Source organism: Alligator sinensis, unplaced genomic scaffold, assembly GCF_000455745.1.
Source record: "Alligator sinensis unplaced genomic scaffold, ASM45574v1 scaffold755_2, whole genome shotgun sequence".
NCBI classification, from domain to species: Eukaryota; Metazoa; Chordata; order Crocodylia; family Alligatoridae; genus Alligator; species Alligator sinensis.
The window spans coordinates 3691842-3715465 of NW_005841883.1; the positions used below are offsets into that span (position 1 = coordinate 3691842).

General features: G+C 44.7%; 1 long non-coding RNA gene across 2 annotated transcripts in view; it reads right to left on the reverse strand.

The window, feature by feature from the left end:
• The window catches only part of LOC102375036, a 73605-nt gene that overhangs the window by 15730 nt on the left and 34251 nt on the right, over positions 1 to 23624 (reverse strand). The window contains exons 3-4 of one of the 2 annotated variants that reach the window (XR_003092597.1): positions 13862 to 13993; positions 5110 to 5219 (exon numbers count right to left, since the gene is read on the reverse strand). This is a non-coding gene — a long non-coding RNA (uncharacterized LOC102375036). The remainder of the gene's footprint in view (positions 1 to 5109; positions 5220 to 13861; positions 13994 to 23624) is intronic. The other variant, XR_003092598.1, reaches the window with a different exon arrangement.

Here is a 23624-nt window from a genome sequence, read left to right on the forward strand (position 1 = left end):
CTCAGCCCTGGGCTTTATAAGGGCCAGGCCCTGCCTCCTACAGGCAGCTGGCTCTCCTTAGTTGCCCCGGCAACCCGCAGCTGGGCTCATTACCCTGGCAACACTCAGCTGGGCTCATTATGACCTGCCAGGGCTCTGTCTCTCTCCCTGGCAGTTTCTCCTCTCTAGGAGCAGAGCACCGAGGTGCTCTGAGACATACTGGTTCATGCTGCGTTGAAGGGAAAAAGTCTTCATTTCTGTGACAGATTTACCTCCTAGCACCTTTGCTGTGCTTCATCCATGTTTTGCTTGTTTCCTTTCCCTTTCCCACTATTTGCAGTCAATGGTTTTTATTTTTCCTCATCTCATTCCTTGTTTGCCCCACATTTATTACAGTATTTTGCTCATTTGTTTGTCCAAATTCTCTCTGTCCCCCCTGAGCCTTTTCTGGAAGTCTCCAGTTCCCTTCTAGGGTTTTCTCTATCTGCCAGACCCCAAATCATTTTCTTTTTCTCCCCATCTTTGAGGGTGGTCCTACTTAGGGGCACAATCCAGATTTCTCAAAGCTTTGTGGCTCTCATATTTCATGGAAAATGTGTTTGAGTTTGATGGTTAAATTATTGCTAATCTCTTCAACCTATTTTTTCCCAGACTGATCTTGGTGTTCTGTAATACCAAAAAAATAATTGGTAACCAGTCATTCATACTGCCTGATACCCGAACCCATGGTTTGTTTATATTTGGTTTGATTAGACTGACATTTCAGCACTGTTCATTAGCACTCTTTTGTAGGCTTTCATGAATAGGACAAGATGAGCTTCTAATAGTTTTTAATTGTTTGCCTTAGCTAGTGTGTTTAACATTTTGTACAATACAGCTGTTGTAGCCTGATAGCTCTGCCTTATCTCTTATGCTTTCCAAGACTGTACAACATTCCTGAGCCTTTTATTATGGTAATGAATACATATTTGTGTGAGTGTCAATAACCCATGTTGGGCAGACAAGCAAGAGGAAAATAACAAAAATTCTAGAAACAAATAATATTGAAACCACCAGTGAACTTTCTTGATGTCCTCAAAAATTATTTCCAGATTTGCTAAAGAAAAAAAAAGTTTACAAAGACTACAGGGTTCTAAAGGATGTAACAAGAAAACTGCAAACTCTGGCTCTTGGCATATCTCACGTCTTTAAATCTCAGCCAGATTTTCACTATAGGAAGCATTATCCACCTAAACCTGTAGGGAAGCACATTGATCTATAGAGGCACTTTCAGTTAGGTATTTTCAAAGGCCACTTTAAACCCCTACAAACTTCGTAAATCTTATATATTTATGTGCCTAGAAAATAGTGTTACATGGCTTGAAGTTGACAAAATTGGAATTAGTCTGTGTATTTCACAGGGTGCATCTACATGCACATATTAATACGACACAATAAACTCTAGTACTTAGCGCACTGAAGTTTATCGCTCCCAGGTACTGCATTGAAACGTGCACCTGGGACCACAGCACACTGAGTTGGGGCAGTGCATCCCTTGCTAGTAGAGCCCCAGCGGGGCAGCCTGCCATCCTGGAGCTGCTCCACCCTGCCTCAACATACAACAGAGGGTCTAGCTGGGACATGAGGGTGCTACAGTGTGGGGCTAGCTGGCAGGCAGCCCCCACAATATAGCACCCTTGTGCCCCAGCCAGCCCTGGTCACTGTCTAGACATTAGGGCTGTGGGAAGCTTCAGTCGCCGATTCAATTCAGCCCAATATGGCAGCTGAATCTCCGAATCCGAATGAGGAGACCTTTTAATCTCTCCGAATTGAATCAGAAACCTCTGAATCGATTCAGAGAGATTTGATGATTTGGACACAGACACAGCTTTAAATGTTTTTTCTACATACCTCAAAGTACCAGGTGGCTTGTGAATGCTGAGATGCTAGGGTGGATGGAGCATCCCATGGGAGCACGGTGGGGTCCCCCACGCACTTGGTGGTGGACCTGGAAGTAGACCTGAAGCAATTCCGGTCCACTTCTGGGTCTGCTGCGGAGCGCGCAGGGAACCCTTGCCCCACCCCCACCCCTCCAGCTCAGTGACTGGTGCCTCCTGGGTCTGGGAGGGCACCCAGGGTCCCCCTGCAGCTGATTGCTGAGCTGAGCGGGTGCGGGGGGGCATCCTTCGCACGCTGTGCAGCAGACCTGGAAGTGGACCAGAAGTATTTCCAGGTTTGCTGCTGAGCATGCAGGGCCCCCTGCCCCCACTCCTGTGGGATGCTCCATCCACCCCACCATCTCAGCACTCACGAGCCATGCCTGGTACCTCAAGATATATAGAAAAAACATTTAAAGCTGTGTTTATGGCTGAATCACAGATTCACTGAACCAGCATCAAATCTTCAGATTCGGATTCAGCCAAATCGAATCAGGACACTGATCTGAATCAATGAATTGAATCACAGTCCCTTGATTTGGGCTGAATCTGAATTGAATATGGCCCATTTAGCACACCCCTACTACACATGCATTTGAGTGCATGCAAATACTCTGCTGTAGGATAGTACTTGTGTTGGGCAGTTAACTAGTTTACTGCAGCCTAACAGCACCGCACATGTAGACAGTGACAGTTTACTGCTGAGCTAATAAGTCAACTCTGCAGTAAAGTGCATGTGTAGATGCGCCCACTGTGTATTTAAAAAATTCCATAGAAGAATCAAAATTGATAAATTAATGCTAAAAGAGCATGATATTCTGGATCTCTCTGTTTCATCATTGAGATTTTTTGTTTCCTTTAAGGAGTATACAGAATTAACGATACCTAATTAACAATTACTTTGTAAATGTATTGTTCAAGAGGGAGGAATAGGGCTATAGATATATTAACTTAAGTTTATATTTGTTGCCAGGAAAGGGGACATTTAACCAGAAATTGATTTCTTCTCCAAAGTATTACTTCAGAAGTCATATGCTAATAGTCTGCTTTGGGATAAAGTGGTACCATACAATAGTGTGAACCCGTCCACTAGGGGTGTGTGAAACAGGCCATATTCGATTCGGATTTGGCCTGAATTGGGGACAGTGATTTGATTAGTTGATTTGGACCACTGCCCCTGATTCCATTCAGCCGAATCCGAATCTGAAGATTCAGTGCTGATTCACAGAATCAATGATTCGGCCATAGACACAGCTTTAAATGTTTTTTCTTCATACCTCGAGGTATCAGGTGCGGCTCATGAACACTGTGATGCTGGGGCAGATGGAGCATCCCACAGGACTGCAGGGGGCCTCTGCGCACGCTCGGCAGTGAACCTGGAAGTGTACCAGAAGTACTTGCGGTCCACTTCTGGGTCCACTTCCGGGTCCACCACTGTGCACTCTGGGGGGCCCCCTGTGCCCACCCGGCTCAGCGATCAGCCATGGGGGGACCCTGGGTGCCCCCCCAGATCCAGGAGGCACCAGTTGCCAAGCCGGGGAGGTGCGGGGTGGGGGGGACCCCTGTGCGCTCCCCGGCAGACCCAAAAGTGGACCAGAAGTGCTTCTGGTCCACTTCTAGGTCTGCTGCCGAACATGCTGGTGAGCTCACTGCAATTCTGTGGGACGCTCCATCTGCCCCACCATCTCAGCATTCATGAGCCACCTGGGACCTTGAGGTATATAGAAAAAATACTTAAAGCTTAAATACTTATGTCCGAATCGCCAAATCTTTCTGAATCTCTTCAAATTGATTTGGAGGGTTCTGATTCAATTCGGAGAGATTAGAGGGTCTCCTGATTCGATTTGGATTCAGAGATTTGGCCACTGAATCGGGCCAAATCTCTGCTGAATCAAATCAGGGACCGAAGCTTCTCACAGCCCTACTGTCCACTATTATATACATGTGCTACTTTGGTAGGAGTGTGGTGCTGACCCCATCATCTCCCCCTCGTGATTAGGGTAAAGAAACAGTTGAGCCCTGCCTCCTTGTCCCAGTGGCCCTTAATAGCTTGTAAATGGGATGCCTTTAATTTTTTGGTTGATTTTATTGGTGCAATTAACATGGGAAGCTGTTTGTCAGTTTAACTGTACAATGTATACAGGGGCAGATCCTATTCTACCCACTGGATGCCTAATGGACATAAGCATCTAACAATGATCCTATTCCACCCTATTTGGGTCCCTGAAAAACACATCAGTATACCTACTTTTGTAACATCAGCCATCAGCTTACCTTTAAGCCTAAATTGTAAAAAGCAACGGTCAGGAGGAGGACCCATCTACCTTTTGCATTAACTGTTCTGCAGGGACTTGAGCAGCGTACACTAGGATCACACTTAGGTGATCCTACATGTATAGGATCTAGCCCGTAGTGTGTTCATTACAGAATAATGAGGCTAGGAGAAATAGGAAGTCTCAAACTAATCAGCCCATCTACAGCCATTAATGTTTTCTCAAGACACTTTAATGGGTGTAATTAATTTTCTAAATATGCTCAGGAACATAGCAGAAAGGGACAACCAGCAGAGGCATATGAATCTTGGCTTCTGTGTCTAGTGGGTGCAAACCCTTTCTGACCATTCTCTCAAAGATTGACCCCTTGTATCTTGCCATCTCCAACCCGAGTCCTGAATCAGACAGTGGAGTCTTCAGAGATCACAGCTGCTAAAATCAAGTTTGTACTGAATGTATACCAGCTGCAATTGCTGAAATCTTTATAACATGGTCAAATTTGTGTGATTTTTACATGGATGGCAAAAAGCCCGTCCTTAAATCAAAGGCCAATTTTCAATCATCTTCCAAAATATGGGGGCATGAGAGCTACTCAAGAAAGAGGTAGCCAGTGTTTGGGTTTATTTTAAACATGAAGAAAACAAAGCACTGCATCATGGCTATTTTTCTATAACCCTTTTCTAACCAACAGCTGAACTGTTTTGACTGAAATTAAAAAGGAAAGGAAAAAATATCCAGGCTTCAGGCAGACAACTAACAGAGACAATTTCAGCCCAAATGACAACATTACAGGTAACTAGAAGCAGGGGTCTTCAAAGGGAAGCAGGGGTCTTCAAAGGGAAGGATAATGGGTGATGCCTAAGAATGCATCAAATAATTTCCCTCCTTGCTTCTTACCGATGTCCCCCACTAGCTTCAGAGGCTATTAATGGAGTGCTTACCCCAAGTCTGTCTTCATGGGCTTAGATTTCCAGCCACTCAGTTTTCAGTCTTCAGAGCTGTTAATGGTCTTTTCCCCTCCAAGTCTAAAGAAGCAGCCAAATGTCTTGTTCTGTAAACAGGATGAAAGATTTGTTGCCCTACTGCTAATGCCTGTGCACTGTGCAGCAGAGGCTTCTGTTTTTCTGCATTAACATTAGTTTGGGTCACACACAAAACTGTTCAGAGCAAGTATAGTTGCAAGCAAGAGTTCTCTGTTGCTAGCCAACACCCCCATGAGCAGCCAAGCTCTGGATGAAGCACAGGAGTAAGAGACAGATGTTATTTGGGTAAGAGATAAAATGCAGGAGCCTTCATTTCATTTCATGTTGACAGCAGTAACCTTTGTTCCCTACAGAACTGTCCAAACACAGCACCACTACTTGTCTTACAGCATTCACTAGTACATATGTTTCCTTCCAAGCAATAAAGAATAATGCCTAGGGCACTGTAGTGAGTTGGGGATTTGTTTAGCTCAGATCATCTTAAAACTCAATTCAGTCCTTTATTTCCTGGGTGCAGTTGCTCTGTGGAAAACTTTTAAACAAAAATCAGTCCTCAATAACACAACTTAGAATAGCCTACACAGGGCACACTCATGGTCCTGAGTCTTCTCCAGCCCCTGTGAAGGTGACTCTGGCTGTCTGCTTCTCTCTCCACCCGCAGTCTTCCTTTTGAGGCGGTCTCTGGCTCTGGTCCTGTTGGGTGCAGATGCTTCTAGTCTTGCAGCCCTGGGTCTTCAATTAGACTGTCTCTCTCTTCTCTGTCTCTCACAGTCTTCTAGCTTCCTGTGGCCAGCCACTCATTCATCTCAAGTGGCCCAGTCCCCCTAAGCAGCCTAGAATCACTATAGATTGCCTGTAGGTGGGTCTCAACCCCTGTAAACCTTCAGTTCGCTACTGTCTGATGTGTGCAGCCTTCTCTCAGCCCCTTCAAGCCTAGTCTGCTACAGGCATGTAAGGTCCCTCCAAAGGCATGATTTTAATGAGTGTCAGATTCTTAAATACTGTGGAAGATTTGAGCTTTCAAGACAGAACACAGCACACCTTCCTCCAAAACTACTGACCAGATGGTGATTTGCCACTGAAAAATGCTTCAAGGAAACAGGAGTATTACTACAAAAATGTTTCTTGTAGAGGAACAGAGAGGAACTAGCTCTTACCAAGAAAATGGTGCATGCAGTGTCAGAAACCCTGACTAATGCTAATGGAGTCTGTGCTCTTGGAGAGTCCCTGAAACAGTCAACCCACAGCTCACAAACACACACATGTCTGGCTTGGATCCCACTCGTGAAGAATTGGGCCAGTCCTTTCTCAATGTTATGGAGGTAGCATTACAACTGTCTCTGTGCTGGCCTTTATTGTAGAAGTGCAACTTTCCTCTACCCCAGTGTGGCTACAAAACACGTGCTTGCAAACACTTGAAATGGGAGAATCTGATTTTCTCCAAATGTCTGGATTTCCCAACCCCAGCAGACGAATGGTATAAGCTATTAGACTGCTAACTGGAGCAACAATCAGGAAATGCCAAGTCTGAAAAATAACCTACGAGTCATTCCTTAATTCAAGTTTAATTATATTAAGTTTAATTCAGTTCTTTCATTCATGTCTCTCACTATTGTTTGTTCCCTTTCACTTTTCTTGGATAAAGAAAAAAAAATCACTTAAGCATCACACACTTTTACCTGCTTTTCTTGGACTAATGCTGTTTTTATATGCAGCAGGTATCTTTGGCTTTTCTCTACAATAGCATCTGTATTGCAGCCCAGCAACAAGAACTAGTTCCATCTCATACCTAACTATTTGGATATGTCCTGGCATGGCCTGTCGATTACTACCTGATCAGCTGCTGCCTCTTTTTATGCTCCCTTTCAGATAACCACAAATACCCTATTATGTTCCTGCTCAACAGCCACACCCATAGGACATGTTTATACACAAGACGCTTTACTGCATATTGGACTAATGTGCAGTAATCACTGTCTACACATGCGCTGGACTTAACTGCACATTAAATTAGCCGAATGCACCATTTGCTAGTACCAACACATACAGGTACCAGATAAACAGCACATTAGGTAATGTGCAGTAGCGCACATGTAGATGCTGAATGGTCAGTCCAGGGGGCCACTGCAGTCTCGATAAGCTCTAATGCTGAGAGAGTTGTGTTGGCTGCAGGGGCAGCCATCTCCTGGTCCTCTAAACATAAGGATGGGTCACAATATGCATGGGGCCGGGAGATGTCTGCCCCTGTAATCAGCATAGGTTTCCCAGCCCCATGCACAATTGGGACTGGCTCCCATGCCCCCTGCCAGCCCCCGGGTTGGCACCAGGGAAGCCTGGTGCTCACCCTGGCTGCTGCAGGGAGCCAGAGCAGGCCAGGGCAGACTGGGCTTGCTCCCATTGGGCACAAATCTGAGCCTGACATGGGGCATGTGTAGATACATTCCTGGCCACATCTTGCTGTGCAGTAACCTTACTGTGCATTAATTGCATGCGTAAATGCACCCACAACATCCCAAAACTATGCCCCCTCCTCAGAGGGCACAGACAACTTACACTTGGCTAACTGGCTTTCTGAATATCCCAAATGTGCACAAGCTCCTTTTAGATGCTTTACTAGTGACAGACACCTGAGCACAGAGCTAGATCATACTTTGAAAAATCTGTTTTTAGTTCACATACAAATAAGAAATGCCAGACAGCAGCGTGAGAGGTTTTCTTTGCCTAGCTGTTCTTGGCCTTGTGCTTCCCAGAAATCTTTGTCAATGGAAACCTTGATGGCTTTTAAGCATGATCCAGACTTAATTATTTTACACTCTTCTCAGGTTCCATTACATAACGTAATTGACAGAGCAGAAGAAGCGAGTGTCTTCTTTAAGAAGCCACAGGTAAAATACTACTTAAGTCAATGGCAAACACATATTGCCATTAGGGGTGTGATATTGCCATTAGGGGTGTGCGAAATGGGCCATATTTGATTTGGATTCGGCCTGAATCGGGGACAGTGATTCGAACCAGGGGTGGTTGCGTTGCCCTCTGGTGGCTGTGTGGCACCTGTTTGTTCACCCTGGCCCCCTAGTCTGGCTCCTCTCTCCTGCTTGCCATGCCTTGATGTTAGATTCAATATGTTATCTAGGATTAACTGGCCTGTAATTGCCTGGATCACCCTGTTTCTCTCTTTTTTGAATATAGTCATTATATTTGCTGTTCTCCAGTCATAACACATTGTCCCTGAATGGGCAGTTTCACTGAAGATCCTTATTAAAGAAGTTGCTACTTCATGCTAACTCTTCCACATTTGGGGATGAAGATTATCTTGGCCTCCTGATTTTGTCATAGTAAACAATCTAAGTTTTGCTTCCACCTTAGATGTGGCAATTTCCACAACCATATCCTTTTGGGTAGCCAGAGTCCAGCTGAGAATGGTTTGCCTCTACTCCTCCAGCACCACACTTGCCTAAGCAGTGCAGGGATGCCCTTTTCTACCTTGCCCTCTCCCCCTCCTATCTTTGGTTGGGGGCTCCAAACCTGTTGGGTCCCAGCTTGCCTAACTTCAGTCAGGACCTCTGGACCCTGTGGGCCTTCAACCCTCTCCTGGGCCTCTACCTCCAAGACCACTGCAAAATATTAGAAAAAGGTTAACAACAAAAAAGGCAGGGGAAAAACTCACAGGGTGCTGAGAACTCTTTTCTGCAGCCTCTATACCTCCCTCTTACAGTTATCTGGTCCACCAGGTGCTACCAACAAATGAGCAGAGTAAGAAAGATAAAAGAAAAGAAAAGTGAACCCCTATTGAATCAATATAAATGGTCCCTGGTATGCACCCACGTCTCCAGTCCCCTCCTGAGCCAACATAAATAGTCCCCAGTCTTCTGGGTGCACTTACTCCTCAGGACTTCTCCTGTGTTAATAAACAGTCCTCAGCCTTCTGGGTGTACTCACTCTCTATTCATCATCAGAGGCTCCTCCTCTTGGGCTGCAGCCCCTCTTGCTGGGCTTGCATTTCTCCTTGTCTTCCTGCAGGGCTGCATCCTTCGTTGTCATAGAGGCCAGTCTCCCTCTTGCCTCTGCCAGTTATCCTCTCTCCCTCAGTCAGCTGACTGGGTGTCCTACCTACTTGTCCCAGGTGTTGCCAATCCCCCATCTTCCCTCCCTGCTAATGTCCCTGTAGCCTGCTACAAGCTTTGCAAAACAAAACAGGGACAGAGGTGGTTGGGTTCCACTGTTGTCTTTGAGGGGTTCCTGTCCTTACCTGTAGCTGGCGGCTTTCCTCTACCCCCATGTTGCTACAAAATGCACCTTGCTCACCACTTGGTGTCTTTTCTGGCCACTGGTGTCTCAGCCTCTCTGGCTGGGTTGTCAGTGCTTCCCCTTCTACAGGCAGCCAACCCTCTCCCTTCTGCTACATAATCCTAGCCTTAAAGAGACCCTGTTGCTTTCTTTCACCTGGCTCTCCCCCACTCCATAGCAGGGCTAAAGTTCTCTGTTATACGCCATGTGTGTGTTCATAGTAACACAGGATGGGAAGGGGACTCTTAAGCTGTCAGGTTCAGTCCCCTGCATTTGCAGACAACCATTTGTGTTAAAAGTCCTAAAAACCGTCTACTACAACTTTCATATACCACAGCCACAAAACATATAAGGAAAACCAAACTAAAACTCGCTGTGACATGCCACAAGTAAAAAACAGAGGAGAGAAGGGCACTGTTAATGCTTTGCCACTGCAATGTCAGAAGTGATTATGCTAGTATATGTTCAGAGGACCATACCTTAGGCTACAGAGGAAAACAAACCTTTCCACAGTTCTTGCCAATCTGACCTGGAGCAAAAATTCCTTCCTGACCTTAAATCTAGCATTTGATTTCACCCTTAGCAAACACAGAGTAAGACCTTCCAACCAGGCACTTGAAATACTTTTAAGTACCAGCAGGACCACACCCCAATCAAATTTCATGCTGGCCAATATCCAGTGCTTCAGAAGAAAGCATAAATCCCTCCAAAGTAAAAAAATATTAATGAAGGGGAAAAAAGACTCTTTTTGGCCCCTAAAGGCAACCAGTAGAAGCCTTAAAACATGAAATTCCCAGGCCCTGCTCTCATAGAAACAGTTACCTTTCAACCCCAACACTGGGATGCAAATATTTGAATTCACATCCTGTGCACTGTTTATTGATCTGAACCAACACATCTTGTCGTATGATTGCTGTAAACTTGTCAATTTGGAAGCAATTCAGATTCAGAAAACTATTCCAAAACTTCACTCATTTGACCATCACAAGCCTTCGTCTAATTTCCAGTTTCACTTGGTTCATTAAAGCACAAAATCAAACACTTGCAAACTAGTTATCGTCCTGAGCGGATCTAGAATTTCGAAAAGAAGGGTGCAGATGGTGAGGCACATCATCACATAACACAACACATTTTTCTCCAATTAAAGAGAAACTAGGAGCTTTACTAATATGCTAGGGGTCTGCCTACATTGAGTTTTAAGATCAAAGCAGAAAAATATAATTATCGAAATATGCACTATTTGCTAGAGCAGTGTTTCTCAACCTTTTAAGTAGCAAGTACCCTCTAACTTCTGAAAATTTTAATAAGTACCCCAACACTCAATTTTCCAGGGGATTTTATATTTACAGACTAATATGTGCTATACGTTGGAAGAAGGGCTGCGTATATAAGGCCGTGATATGACAGATGTCTGATCTGGTGTGGGTAGGGATGCTACCTTTTACACCAGGGGTGCTCAAGAATGTACCTCGGCTACAGGTGATGTTGGCCAAAGCTAGGAGGGCTGAACCCAGTGTTATGCAAAGCGTAGCATGCCAAATTATTGTTGGGGAATTTAAAGCGTCATGCTATGCGGGGTGTGCCAAATTTTTGCCATAGTTTTCAAAGGAGGAAGGGGAGAGAGAAAGAGAGAAAGAAAGAGACAGATAGACAAGGATATAGGGCAATAGAGAAAGAGTGAGACAGGGAAGGGGGAGGGTGAAGAGAGAGAGGGAAGGGGGAAGAGAGGGGACAGGCAGCAACCGTAATTGTGGAGCAGGCAGGTGGTGTCAGCTGCTTCTGGGGCTGCTGCAGCAGGGGTTAGGGTGATGGGGAGAAGCAGAGGCCTGCGCCGCGGAGAGGTAAGTCTATAGGGCAGGTTTGGCAACCCCTGGAGCACGCATGCCCCTGCTGCAGTGGCCCTGGAAGCAGCCAACACCACCTGCCTGCACCACAATTACAGTTGCTACCTGCCCCCTCTCTCTCCCCGCTTCCCTTGCTCTCTTCACCCTCCCCCCTCCCCTGTCTCACTCTCTCTCACCCTATATCCTTGTCTGTCTGTCTGTCTGTCTGTCTCTCTCACCCTCTTTCCCCATCTCTCTCACCCCTTCCTCCTCTTAAAACTATGGCAAAAAAATTGAACATCCATTTCCAGCAAAACAAAGCCGAGCAGAGTGTGAACATCCATTTGCAGCAAAACAAAGCTGTGCAGAGTGCAGCGACCAAATAGACCTATGAGGTCCCAGTGAAAGCCATCCCTGGGGGCCTGGCACAGAACTACTCCCCACAGTTTGTTCCCAGGGCTTTGTCCTGTTGCAAATAACTCACATGTGAGGGCACTAAGCACTTCCTAGGGGAGACTGGCCCACAGTCTACTTGAGATGCAGAGTGTGGCCTCATTTTAGCTCCAAGAGGTCTGGGGGGTTGTGGGGTATGTTGTTCTCAAGGCCACAGCAAAACCCCAGCTGACTCAGCAGCCCTCCATGCCCAGATCAAGGCTTGAAAGTAACCAGGCAATCAGGTTTTCCATCATGCTCGCTGTGCCCAGCCCGGTGTGAGCCCAGAAAGGGCTTCCAATGTGCTGATTAGCCTTCGCTGCAAAGCTTCCAAATATTTCAGGCCTTAATAACACAATAAGTATCTGAAACACTAATAAGCAAATTAGGAGAATGTTCACGCTATGCTAATGAGCATGGCACGCGAGGCCATTTTGCTTGGCACTCCACTGCCAGTCATGGAGCCCGGGCTGTTCCCAGCAGGTGGCTGGGAGGCCGCAAGCCTTGCTGCAAGCAGCCTGGGCTCTGTGGCTGGCAGCAGCTAGCCAGAGCCTGGGCTGGCTGCAGCCAGGAGGCTGCAAAGGAGCTGCTCCAGGCTCCAGCATCCCGTGGCTCCGAGCAGACGTGGGGCTGGGGGGGGGCCTGAGGCAGTGCAGCCCAGAAAAGCCCTGTGCCACCACTGGCACCGCCTGTATCCTGCCTGGGCTCTGGGCAGTTACAGCAGGGAGGCAGCAAACAGCTGCACCGGGCTCTGCAGTTTCAGCATCAGCTCCATGCTGGCAACTGCACTTGCACCTCAAAGCAGAGAGCAGGTTTGTCCCCGCTCTCTGCTCTGAGACACGTGTGAAGTCGCCACCATCATGGAGCTGATGATGGGGATTGGGAGCCAAGCACAGCTGTTTGTAGCCAGCTGGGCTCTGGGGCAGCTGCAGCAAGCAGGCTGCAAACAGCTGCCCCAGGCTCCACAGCCCTGGCATCAGCTCCATGCTGGCAGCAACTGCACGCATGCCTCAGAGCAGAGAGTGGGGATAAACCCGCTCTCTACTTTGAGGTGCACATGCAGTTGCTAACATGGAGCTGATGCTGGGGCTGTGGAGCCCAGTGCAGCTGTTTGCAGCCTGACTGCTGCCTGCTGCAGCTGCTCCAGAGCTCAGGCTGGCTACAGGCAGGGTTGGCGGCAGCACAGGGCTTTTCCCCCGCATTCGGTGGCAGCAGCTCTGGGGCGGGGCAGGCAGCAGCCCCTCTCCCATCATCGCAGCCTGCCCTGACTGCCAGGAAGAGCTAGGTGCCACGGCCAGCCCTCCCACCCGCAGTGAATTGGGCCCTGGGCAGGCCGGGTCATGGGGCCAGTCCCCACAGTGGGGGAGGGAGCAGGGCAGAGCCGTGTCCCCCCCACACTCTGGGGATCTCGGTCTGCCCCCACCCAAGCCCAGGCAGGATAAAAAAAGAAAGAAAACTTACCTGTCTGTCAGTGGGGAGTGCGCGGGTATCTGTGTGCTCACCCTCCTCCTCCTGCAGCAGCCTCTTGCTGGTTTTGGGGTGGGGGCAAGTGGCTGGACATGAATCCGGCGGCAACAGCGGCTGTGCTCCCTTGCTGTGGGGGTTTTCCGTGCCTGCGTATCCCCTGCCTGTGTCATATACCCCCAGGGTTGAGAAACTATGGTCTATGCTATCGCATTTTATTTCAATACTATCTACCACTTCATTTACTATAAATTGATATATATATATAAAATGGTGGTAGATGGTATTGAAATAAAATGTGATAGTATAGACCATAGTTTCTCAACACACACACACACACACACACACACACTTATTCATTTCCTTCATAAACAGCCTGTACCTTTCAACACTTGTAGTCCAGTTATGGCTACTATTCTAGCAGGCTTCTGTTATTCTTTTAATGTCCAGCTTTGTGTCCCATACTTGGAGTTACAGTTCTTCCATTTTACTAACATGACTTCCTCCTTGGGTATATAATCTTTTGTTTGTTTGTTTTTTTTATCTCTGCTTGACCTTATTGGAGCTTCTAGGTGGAACATGTGAATTTAAATACTTCCATTTTCTCTGATGTTGTTTCTATCCATTTCCTTCCTAGTCATCAGTTGACCTTTCTTTCTGGCTACCCCATCACTTACTTGATATCCCTTCTGTTTTACACTTACTTTCAGCATGAAGATGTTGTGGGTTTCTCTTAACCCTCTCCTTCAAGTTCCTAGTTTAAAGGTCTTCTTTTCAGTCTTCCCAGCGCTGGTCCCAGAAGGCTATTTTCTTGCTCATTCAAGTGGAGTCCATTCCTGGAGAAAAGTCCTGTGTCAATGAATGTCTGCCAAATACCTTAGCAATGTTTCAGAAATTTGCAACACAAGACTTGAGAGAATCAGTTATATAATTCAGAAGTTTTAGAGAAATATGTTCTGGTAGTTTCTCCAGGTTTTGACCAGAAACTGAATGGCCTGGCAAAGCTCCTTCAGTATTTTAGAAACAGGACAAACACCGATTTTGGACAAGAATATATTCCAACTTCTTGGCCAAGTCACGATCTTTACAGGGATAAAACCAGATCCAAGTAAAATGAACTCCATCACAAAATTTCCATAAATCGCATCTGTTCAATAGGTTTGCCAATTTCTTGGCTGTTTTAAATGTTGGAGGCAATGAACAGCATCTGACCAAACCCTCAGTTACCTTATTATACTGATATGTATAAAATGTAGTAGATGTGTGATTACTAGTTATGACAGATGTTAGAGCCCACATAGCACTCACCATTAAAATTCAGCATTTGGTTCAGAGGTTTCTGAGATCATTTATTTCCTGAGGCGATAACCATGGCAATGATTTCTGCTCTAAATGAAATAACTCATTGGACCAAGCTCCTAATGCACTGAGATATGAATGACGACATCTTCCTGGGATAGACTGGCTTATTGTGTTGAAATCTATTTCTAAGATTTTGCTTATGCACAAATGTCACCCCAGTTGAACTATAATTAGGATGGTCACACTTATATGAGTCAACAAGTGGTTTGTAATAATTTTTCAGGCTATAACAACCCCCCCCCCCCCCCTTTACTGGGTCATCAGTTAGGCTGTAGAATTGTTTAGCAGAGGAATGGGTAGAAGTTCTATAGCTGCAAACATTTAGCTATAGCACTCAATGAGAGCGGTTTTAAATTGTCAGGAAACAATGTTCCCAATGTACAGTCCCAGCTATATTTGCTGACATCCTATTGTATGCTGTCAACTTTTTTCCAAGTTTCCAGTAAATTTATTAACAGAAAGGTAAAAATAATACATCACATACTTTCCTAATTTACTGTTCACTTAAAGTAACTGCTGTAGTTGCTGCTGGAGTATAATATATTGACAAATCCAAAGGGGACTGTCCAATCACAAACTGGAGGGGAGGTGGTTTCTGAGTCAGTGTATTAGGATGCAGTTTGCATTATAAAAAAGTTTAAAATTTCTTGGTTGAATAACCCAGACAGTCACTTCTATTTTTAATTTCTATCATTCAGTTGTTGTAGACAACTCTGCATAGCAATGCCACTAGATTTGAACCCACAGTTAACATCCTTGGGCCTACTTTCTTTTGGCTTATTCCATGTCATCTGGAACTGCTTTATTGCTATTGGTGGGGTTACACTGGTCTAAAAAACTGGTGTAAAACCAACATAAGGTAGAAAAGATTCAGGTCACATAAATTTGGGTTTGGATTTTTGAAGAAGCCTAAGGGAGCAAGGTGATATTCCATGAGGGTTCAGTCATAGCATTTAACTCTCCTGTTGCAATCTGCCCTTCGTTGCCATTCCTCAGAACAATTCTGTCCTTGTTCTCATAGAATAGAGTTGGGTACTCTCTGAAGGCCATCTACAGGTGGTTCACAAGTTCGTAAAGTCTAGGTTTTTAAAGCTTTGTTTTTGTTCAAGATTGATTTGAATGGTTTTCCATTTCAGAACAGACAGCACAGGCAGCTCAATCAACCTCCCTGCAGAAGTTTCTGTCTAGAGGTAAAATACCGTGAAAGATTCTCTTATATACATTACCCTTGCTAAGTTAATGTGAAAGAAGCTGTTTGCCACCCTGCAGAGCAAGGAGCAATTTCATCTCCTTATCCTGCAGGTATTCAGGTATACAGACAGACCTTGGACAATGCAGAGAACAGAACCATATGTTGGGAGACCACTGTAGTGGCTCTGGAAGCCTTGTGACTTCAAGAAAGCCATACTGCTGTGGTTGCTTACAGCTACTACTCAAGACCCACCCCCCACCCCCACATTAACTGGGATCCTTCCTATTGCCCCTGCAGATTGCACCATGTCCTTGTCTGCATTCCAAAGTTCTGCCAACAGAGCTATGTCAGGAAGGTGTATGAAAATATCACATCTCCTAGCCAACACAGCTCTACCAGCAAGAGCCCCAAGTTTTGTCATTTTAGGAGATCTGATACAGCCCTAGTGGCGGAAAACTGCTTTCTTTCAACAGATCTGCATCCATAGCAAGCTGGCTTGCTGCTGTGGCCCATCTACAATTAAAGCTGCTGAAAGCCATTTTTTTGCCTTGGAGAATCTTCACCTCTCCCACCGAGCAACATCCCTCATTGTGAAAAACATTCACCTCAAGGAAAGAACTTCAAAGAATCCAAACCATGGTGGTCACACGATAGAAACAACTCACTCTCCCCATGCAGAAAAGTAGCATGCAAGTGAAGGAGATTCTCCAGGGTATTGCACTTGTCCCCAGGTGACAAACTCTCTCATTCGACTGCTTCTGAGGCCAGCTCCCTTTTGCCATTCCTTGCAAATCATTATTTTTTCTTCAAGGACTAAATCATGGTGTCCTGCCTATGTCCTTGTTCAGATCTCAGTTAGAAAAATACCTCTGCTTAAGAAAACAACATTATGGGACAGGCCATGGCAACACAAACACTTATTTTGCCAGAACACATTTATACTGGATGGGTGGTTAGTTCAGATGGCCATGAACACTTAATAAAGTTCATTCTTCTAGTAATTCCCTATGGCTCACTATTTCGCTTTACTACCAGAGAGAGGCACAGAACTTCCAGATTTAAACATTTACATTGTTTTAATTGTTTTTTTGCCATACAGTCATCCATGGAAGACATGCGTGTTTAAACAAACTGTCTCTGTGTTTAATTTGCCTTCCAAGCACTACAATCATCATAGAAAACAAAATAAAACACTTTCTTTAAGCCCCAAAGTCTAATAATCTGTTACACATTTACATTCCTGCATTTTTGCCCCCATTTTCTTGGGTAATCTATTCCTTGGTAATATAATCATTCCACTTTTTTCCAAATGTTGACAAATAGAAAACTTTTCAGGCTCTTGTTAATGCTTAAAAAAATGGCTCATGCCTCTGGGCATGCAATTAAAACATTAGAAAACACAAAAGAAAAAAAAAGCAGATTTGGATCCAGATGGAACATTTCAAACAGTTTAAGGAATTTGACAGATTCAGAGAATTTAAGGCCAAAAGGGACCATTAGATCATCAAGTCTGATCTCCTGTTTGTCACAACACATTACATTTTTCCAAATTATCTCTGAATTAACCCCAATAACTTGTGTCTGGTTGAAGCATAACTTATATAAAGGAATCCAGTCTCGATTTGAAGGATAAGGAGATGGAAAAATCCACTTTCTTCCTGGATAATCACAAATTTTTAGCAGTGTGCGCCTAGTATCTAGTATCTAATGGCTAAAACTTCCAGCCATTGGTTCTTGTTTTCCTATTGTCTACTCAGTGAAAGAGTCTTTAATATTTGATATGTATTCCCTGCAAGTGTACTTGTAAAGTAATTGAGTCAAGCCTAAATATCCTTGTTGATAAGCTAAGCAGATTTATCTCTTTAAGTCTCTTCATATGAAACACCCCCTGAATAAGTTTTACTACTTCTTCTAGATACTCTCTAATTTTTCAACATCCTTTAAAATACTGACACCAACCATATGTCGTATTCTAGTATTGGTCTTAACCATGTTATTTACAGAGATAAAAGTCACCTTCTTACCCAAAGTCACTCCTTCTCTGTTTATATATAGCAAATGAGTCCATTAGCTTTTTTTGCCATAGCATCTTATTAGAAGCCCATGAAGCACTGAGTGCTTCACTATGACTCCTAATGTCTTTTCCAGAGTATCTGCTTTCCAGAAAGTCTTCCACTCTGTAGATATCACTGCCAGTTTTAAAATCCATTTTATTTGAAGAGACTCAGCTTAGGAAGAAATCTAGATGACTGTATGACTGCCCTGTCTTTAGCCTTATCTACCAATCTTGGCATCATTCACATACTTCTATTGGCAGCAATCCAATATGTGTTTCCAGATGACTGATGAAAAATGTTTAGAGTGGGCTGGGTCTAGTACTGATCCCCTGGAAACCCGCTGGCTATACATCCATTAGGTGATGATTCCTCATGAAAATACATCCATTAGCCAGTTCTGAATCATTTAAGCAGGTACTCCATTGGTACTGTGTATAATTTTTAAAATCAGAATAAGTCAAATACCTCATGAAAGTCTTCGTATATTGCATTTACAGTTATGTATTATCAACTAGACTTCCTTTTTCTCAAAAGGAAATCAGGAGTGTTTGATGAGGCTTATTTTCCAAGGTTCATGTTGACTGGTGTCAAGTCTCCACCTATTAGGCACTCAGCATGTTACATTCCTATCCACTGGACCCTAAATAACTGCTGAGTTTCAACAGACTGCAACATTACTTCTTCAGTTGACTCCTCTGACATGTTTCATGGGCACAGATTTGTCATTTCTTGGGCATAGGTTTTCCATTCTCTAGTGGCAATGAGACTCTCTCAGCCCATCTGCCTTGGGTCCTCAAGAGCAGTGCTGATCCAAATTTTCTAGACTTCCAGCTTAGGGTTTACAGTTTACTTCTTCAGGGCTACTTCAAACACACATAACATATACATGCTTTGCCAAAGGTTTTAAAACAGCATTTCTGAAGTAAAGAAAAACTCTCTCTCATACACAAATTATAACTTTAAAGAGGAATAGCAAATCTTCCATGCAGCTAGTTCCCTGCCTGATTTGTGGCACCAGTCTAGAGCAGAGGGTGCCAACCTGTGGCCCACAGGGTAGATCTGGCTCAGGAAGAGCCCACACTAACTCGGGGAAATCTAGGGCACGCTCCAGGCGGAGCAGCAGAGGAGGCATCCCAGGATCCTAGTGCCTGCCTTGTTATATCTATTCCTTGCATTGCATGTACTGCTCACTAAGTGACTGTGGGGAAGCAGCCTGCAGTGGAGGCTGAGTTGCAAGAAGTGGCCTGTGGTGACTAAAGGTTGCCAGCCTCTGCCCTAGAGTATTTCCTGGGTTGCAATCAGCAGTCTCTGAGGTTTTCCAAAATCCTTCTCCTGCAACTCATGACCTATCCTCTGAACCACAGAGTCTGTCTAGATTAGCTTGTCTTATCTGATAACTAAACAGGAAACCCTGCCATGAAGGCCCCCACATCTCTTCCTCTGTCCTTCCTAAAGCTTCCTCTCTCACCTCTCAATTTTTTTTATGCATCTCAGGCTTGTTAAATGTAACTACCTCTTTCCCAAACCCTTTTTTCCCTCCCTGTGCTGAAATTTCCTAGCCCTCTGCAGAGATTTCTGGAGCAAACATTCTCCAAGGCTTCAGTCAACCTCCTTTCCATATTACTTGTTCAGTCAAAGTCCATAAATTAAGGTGAAAAACTCCCTTGTCTCTCTTATCCTTTGGATATGTGCTAGTGGCCTTGTGAGCAGATGGACACACATTCACATAAAGGTATTTTAAAAAGTGCAGCAGCTACCCAGTAACACCACCAGGGAAACCAATTATTTAAGTTGTATATGGAATTCATAAATCATCACAATTGAAATTAATTATATTCTAGACCATTAATCCTTTATTAGTTAAATTCCATATTAGCTTTTCTATTGCTTTGTTCAGCCCTAGTACAGGCTAATCAGCCTATAGTTACCTAGGTCATTCTACTTGCCCTTTTTTAAACAGTGGCACATGACTATTCTGGAATTTCAGCAATATTCCAAGATTTATTAAATAATAAACATTAACAGGCCAAAAAATCTCCCCCACCAACTCTATTTGGATTCTTGAGTGCAAATTAACCAGGCCTGGTGATTTCAAAATATTTATTTCTAACAGATGCTGTCTAAACTCCTCCTCAGTTACTAACAGACTAGAAAGTACTCATGGGATACAAGAATGTCATCCTGTTTCTTTCCAAATGCAGGAAAACTTATGCTTTTTATGCATGTTTATCAATAAATATTAACCATAATTATTAACCATAATAACCCTACTTTCTCCATCTAATATTGAGGCTCTAAAATTGCTGGGCTTGCCAAGTTATTCTTTTTGTAATTATGGAATTGTGGCTTTTCAATATGTTAGTAAAGTTTGCTGAAAGGATCCCTCATTCATAACCTATACTCTAAAATTTCTCTCTTGATCAGTTTAACTCATTTTACCTTATCTTTGGGAAATTAACCCCTTTTGACACATCAAGATATACCTTTGTATTCATGTGCCACACTTGCATTTTTTCTCTGAAAATTAGCAACTGAAAATTGGGGTGTGTTTCTTAAACGAAGAAACTGATTTAGAACAGTTTGATTAAAAGGAAAAAAAAATTCTTCTTCATTCTATCTTCCCAAAACAAGGCTCATTTTAGGACATGTGGTATGCCAGAAAATATGGTCCCTCTCTCATTGGCACTGTCATTTCTTTGCTCATAGTGAATGCAATCGGGTCCATAGGCCCATAGACCAATTCAATTTTTTCTACTCTGACTGTTGCTCAGACAGTAACTCCTCCTGTTCTTTGGTTTTTATTTGGTTGTTTGTCACAGATCTCCACCAGTATTCCTCCTAGACTTTGTTAATTTGAATATGCAGTAAATGCACATATGCAAGACTCTATACTTTTGATAACAACTCTAACACAGAGAATAATGTATTTAGGGTCAAGTCCTACCTTTTTTTACCTGAGCTGTTCTTCCTAAACATGTTGCAATGGTGGTTTTAACATTCCAGTCAGGTAAATCTTCCCACCAGGTTTCATAAACATTGTTCCTCCCGCAATTTCTTTTTTTTGTTATGTAGCCTCATAGTATTGTTACACAAGTTATTCATATTCTTTGTCATAGCTGTTTAATTTGCTTACAACAGTCTGAATTTGAATTTGCCTTTGCTTTCTTAGCACCCTCCTCTGGTGTTACTGTCACCCTCTTCACAATTCCTGCTAGTCTCCAATCAAGAAGATTAAACAGTCACCTTCCGCTAATTAGGTCTAAATCCTTGAAACTGTTTTAAAAATCTCAAATTCTAATATGCTTATAAAGCCCTTTCACCATCTACAGAGATAGTACAGGGGTACTTATGCCCTTAGCAATATGCACAGTATTTCTAGAGTATAGTTCACCATTATAAGCATGTAACAGATGATGGGTTCATGGTTAAGGCAATGAGGCCCTACCACACTGCACTGGGACTTCACAGTGTGTAGCAGGGGCTAGGATGCAGCCCCTGCTATACCCCCATAGGACTGGCAGCGCTGGCAGGAAACTTACCTAGCTGGGTCTGGGAAAATAGCACGTCCCCAGAACACCAGAGGAACTGTCTGGGGGGGAAAACAGAGCCATGAGTAGGCACCTGGGGCTGGAGCATACATGCCCCAAATACCCTGTGCTGATTGGTTTGGGGGAAAGTGTGGGCTGTTTAAAAGGGAGACACCAAGAGCATCTGGTATTTGGCATCTCCAAGAACAAAGACTGCACCACTGGATCAGGAAGACATCCAGCAGAGCTGGGAGTCCAGCCAGCTGAACCATCATGGGATCATTGACGCAGGGGACCCATGACCCAGGGACATTCACCAGGATGTCCAGAGAGATAAATAGCAATGGATGGTGGGATAGTGGTGGGTGGTCCCACAAGCCTGAGAACAAGAAGCAGGTGGGGGAATCCCTGGGAGATTAACCTGTAGTCAAGCCCTTCTGGGAAGAGAGCAAAGGCAGACCTACCAAATGGAGGATAGTCTTAAAGAGAAGCTGAGGCAGTCCGGACAAAGGAGGAATTTGTCTGACCCTGCAGGGACAGATATCCAACCAGGTTTGAAGCAAAGGGTGCTAGCCTGGCTGAACACCTGAACTTGTGGGGAGCCAGGGTGATCAGAACTTCTCATGTGCAAAGGTTTAGTTAGGACCCATACACTGGGGGACTAGAGCCCATTCCCTTTTTGTTTTTGTATCTTTGGCTAAAGGAGGAACAGCTGGGGAGAAATATTCCCCTTCATGTTTGAGTTAGGGTTAACAGGGCTTGTTTTTTGCATCTGGACACTTTAAACAAGTGAGCCTAGGAGCTTGAAGGAAAGCTGAGAGAGAGGCCAGTCAAGTGAGATAGACTGACTCAGGAATAATCACAGAAACCGTGAGTCTCATGAAGACAGAGACAGGATCAACCACAGAGAAAGTGGGAAACAGGGTGAAGACAGGTCAGGTGAAGTGTAACCCAGGCAGCTTAGCCCAAAGAGACATTGGAACAGAGGGAACTGAGGCAGAACCGCAGTGGAGTAGAGGATGAGGCTGAGTTGGGGAAGAACTTGTGCCAAGCGACTCATACTCCCGGTCAATAGAGAATAGCAACCAATCATCTGAGAGGAAAGGGGCAGGCTGTAGGGAGGTGGAGCCCTGTGGAAGACTGACACCCCTGCTAGACAGATTGGAGTGCGAAGAATCATCCATCCTCCTGAACATCATTATAACATCAAGACATGGCAGGTGAGAGGTGAGGATGCACCAGGTATGCAGGTAATCACAAGGCGGAAAGAGTAGATGGGAGGACCCACACTCCCACACGGTACCAATCTGTAAAATGGTGATGGTGTTTCCCTGTCTCCTGCCTTCCCCCATCTTCTCTATTTAGATTGCAAGATCTTCCAAATGGGGCCTGCTACTCTGTGTATGAACAATATACATTGGGCCTCCAGACATCAGTTTAATATAAATTATGATAAAATAATGATAAAACTACTGAATGCCCCTAAACACTACTCAAGATTCATGCCAAACAGATGAGGCTTTAATGATCAGTTTATCAATACATTCACCTGTACCATGTGTACTTTCATCTTTCAATGGTTTCATTACACAGGCCACAGCCAAAACAAACAAAAGGTTTTTGGGGGCTTTGCCAGGAACAAGATTGATAGTGAGATGCCTTCATTAACATTTCCATTTAGGAGTACATTTTATCCTCCAGAACCATAGCTGATACACAGCAGTCACTTAATGGAAAGTTCACAATATCAGCAGAAGTAGTGCCACACGCCATCCAGAGCAGCTCTTCCTTGCATCTGCACCTCAAGAGGACTCCACAAGAACAGTTAAACATGGATTCTGCAAGTGTAGCAGGCACGTTGGCCGTGGTATGCCTTGTCCACAGCTTTCTGGCTCGAGCAGGATGCTGAGCGATTGGTGGAATTTATTCCACCAATCAGGATAGGGTTCCCCCTGCCGTCCCTGATTGGTGTGTTTACGATCCAAGGGAAGAGCTCCTGGGAGAAGGGGTCCCGGCAAGGTTTTCACCACCCCTTGCTCTGATTGGACCTTTTGCGATTCAGGTTGGAGCCCTGGATGACTATAAAAGAACAGCATGTTTGGTTGAGAGAACAGACCGGTGAGAGATGAGAAGAAGAGTGGAGCCGAGAAAAGCTGGGTAGAGCTGTCCCAGCTTGGCCCTAGGCTTCTAAAGACACTGCTGGAGGAGCCACTGCTGGAGCCTTGGCCAAGGGAGCAGGGAGAACCTGCTCAGGCCTCACGTGGTGCACACCCCGGTGCATGAAGCCTTGGCTCTGGGAGCAGTGAGAGACTGCTTGGGCCTCGTCAAG